This window comes from Gossypium arboreum, chromosome 6 (genome assembly GCF_025698485.1).
Source record: "Gossypium arboreum isolate Shixiya-1 chromosome 6, ASM2569848v2, whole genome shotgun sequence".
NCBI classification, from domain to species: domain Eukaryota; kingdom Viridiplantae; phylum Streptophyta; class Magnoliopsida; order Malvales; family Malvaceae; genus Gossypium; species Gossypium arboreum.
The window spans coordinates 119,251,501-119,254,618 of NC_069075.1; the positions used below are offsets into that span (position 1 = coordinate 119,251,501).

Consider the following 3,118-nt stretch of genomic DNA (forward strand, 5'->3'; position numbering starts at 1 on the left):
TTCTGGTTCAGGCTCAACAACTCTTTCTTCATCTTGAACATTAATCGCGTTAAGTTGTTCCCTTGGGTTAGGTTCGGTATTACTTGGCAAACTACCTTGTGGTCATTCGGAGATTAGTTTGGAAAGCTGGCCTATCTATGTTTTGAGCCCTTGGATCGACGCTTGTTGATATTTAAGTGCTGTGTTGGTGTTCTGAAAATGGGTTTCTGACATCGATATAAACTTTGAGAGCATCTCTTTAAAGTTTAGCTTCTTTTCCTGTTGGTAGGGTAGTTGTTGGTAGCCTGGAGGTGGTTGTGGTCTTTGATTTCCTTGACCACCCCACGAGAAATTAGGGTGGTTCCTCCAACCTACATTGCAGGTGCTACTATATGGATTGTTTTGAGGTCGAGGATTATTACCCATGTAATTTAGTTGCTCGTTATCCATGTTATGGCCATAAGGTTGGTATTCCGAATGGTTTGTTCCACCTCCATTTGCTTCGCACTGCATCACTGGGTGAACTTATGAAGAACTAAGAAAACCATCAATTTTCTTATTCAAGAGTTCTACCTGATTAGAGAGCATGGTGATCGAATCGACGTTATAAATGCCGGCTGTTTTTGTTGGTTTTGTCCTCATGACTTGCCACTGATAGTTATTCAGTGACATCTCTTCTATGAACTCATAAGCATCTTCAGGTGTTTTATTGTTGATGGTTCCGCCAACAGTTGTGTCAACCATTTACCGAGTCGAAGGATTTTGACCATTATGCAATGTTTGAACTTGGAGCCAAAGCGGTGACCCATGGTGAGGGCACCTTCTCAGTAAGTCCTTGTATCTCTCCCATGCATCGTAGAGTGTTTCTAAATCCATCTGCACAAAAAAAGAGATATCATTACATAATTTAGCTGTTTTAGCCGGCGAAAAATATTTTAGTAAAAAGTTTTTGGTCATTTGTTCCCAAGTAGTAATTGACCCTTATGGTAATAAGTTCAACCACTGTTTAGATTTGTTCCTTAATGAAAAGGGAAACAACCGAAGACGTATGGCATCATCAGAAACACCATTAATTTTAAATGTATCGCATAGTTCTAAGAAGTTGGCCAAATGAGCGTTGGGATCCTCATCCTGCAAACCATCAAACTGAACAAATTTCTGTATCATTTGAATAGTGTTAGGTTTTAATTCAAAAGTATTTGCAGCTACAACAGGTCTAACTATGCTTGATTCAGTTCCTATTAAAGAAGGTTTAGCATAATCATACATAGTGCGTGGAGCAGAATTTTGATTAATTGTAATTGCAGGAGGTAGCTGATTGTCTTGGTTTTCAGCCATCTTTTCGGTTGGGGGTTGAGTACCATCCTCTTACTCGTTCTCTGTATATCTTAAGCTTCGCCTTATTTCTCTTTGGTTTTTGCGAACCGTGCGATTGATTTCTTCGTCAAAAAGTAGTGGTCCTGACGAGTTTTTTCTAGTCATAAACTATAAAAACCTGCCAAGAGAAGGAAAAAGGAAATTAATAAGTAATAATAATAATAATAAAAGAAAATTAAATTGCAAAGAAATAAATGGCTAAAGTAATAAAAATTGAGCGTTCCTAATATCTTAGTTCCCCGGCAATGGCGCCAAAAACTTGACGCGTGATTTCGTGATAGGTTTTAAATATTTATAATTAATCATTCTTGAAACTAACTATTATCGCAATGTAGGCAAGTGTACCTATCGAACAGTAGTATAGTTTTAGCAAGACCGGATTGTCGAACCCAAAGGAACTAAAAGTACTAGTAATGACTATCTTTTTATTATCTAGCCTAAGAATAAAGAGGTTTTTTTTTAACTAACTAATTATGTAAACTAAGAATTCATAGAGAATAGAATTGGGGAATTGCTTTTGGGAAAATCGATTGAATTAGGACAATACTTAAGGAAAAATCCACCTAGACTTTACTTGTTATTCTAGCTCTGAATCGGACGATTTATTCATTTAACTTGTTCCGTAGAGATCCCTAAGTTATGTTATTATCCCTATTCAAGACTAATAACGTCTAATCCCTAGATTGAATAATTGAGACCTTTCTCTAATTAACATCATAAGGTTGCATTAACTCGATCTATGGATCCCCTTATTAGGTTTCACCCTAATCCAACAAAATCTTATCACCCTATGTCTAGGCTCGCAATCAACTCCGCTTAATTAAGACAAATGTACTCTTAGACAGGGTCTATTCCTCCTCTGAATAAGAGCTTATCTTGAATCAGTATCCTGGGATATCAAAACAAGAATTAAGAACACATAATTAAGAACAAGTTAAATATTTATCATGCAATTCAGAAAATAATAACAAGATTCGTCTTAGGTTTCATTCCCCTTAGGTATTTAGGGGTTTTAGTTCATAACTAAATAAGAAAACATCTCAGAATAATAAAGAATACAAAACATAAAGAAAACCCAAAACTCCTGAAGGGGGAATTGATGAGAGATCTTCAGTCTTGATGATGAACCGGGCTTCTGAGATGGATCAATCGGCTTCCTTGGAGTAATTCCTTACTCCTTATTCTCAGTCTCTCTTTTCTTCCTCCTCTAAGGTGTATTTATAGGCTTTGGGATGCCTAAAAGCCTTCAAAATTAGCCTTTTCCGAATTGGAATCAACTTGGGCTCTACAGGGACACACTTTTGTGACACGCTCATGTGCGATTTCTTCAGGCCATGCTCGAGCCTGCCAAATTGACACGGCCGTGTGGTCTGCTCGTGTGAGGAGGTCCAAGCCGTGTTGATTTTGTACTTTGGCCTATTTTATCTGTTTTTGGCCCGTTTCTCGTTCCTTTTGCTCTCCTATGCTCTCTTGGGTATAAAACATGAAATTAAAGCATTAGGAGCATCAAATTCACCAATTCTAATGGTAAATCATCCAAAAAATGCGTTAAATATGGGGTCAAAATATGTATAAATTACGATTTATCATACTCGTTAAAATTGACAAATTCATATTCCCAGTTGATTTTGTTATTCTAGACATAAAAAAGGATAGTGATGTGCCTTTAATTTTAGGAAGACCCTTTTTAGCAACTGCTAGAACTATAATTGATATTGGTATAGGAGAACTCATACTTCGTGTGGGTGAGGAAACAATCACT

At 37.0% G+C, this 3,118-nt stretch overlaps 1 non-coding gene across 1 annotated transcript; it reads left to right on the forward strand.

Annotated features, from left to right (window-relative positions):
• Positions 1–781: 781 nt before the first annotated feature.
• LOC128295022 (small nucleolar RNA R71) lies at positions 782–888 on the forward strand. Its single transcript, XR_008285329.1, has one exon. It is a non-coding gene; the product is annotated as a small nucleolar RNA R71 (small nucleolar RNA).
• Positions 889–3,118: the final 2,230 nt, after the last annotated feature.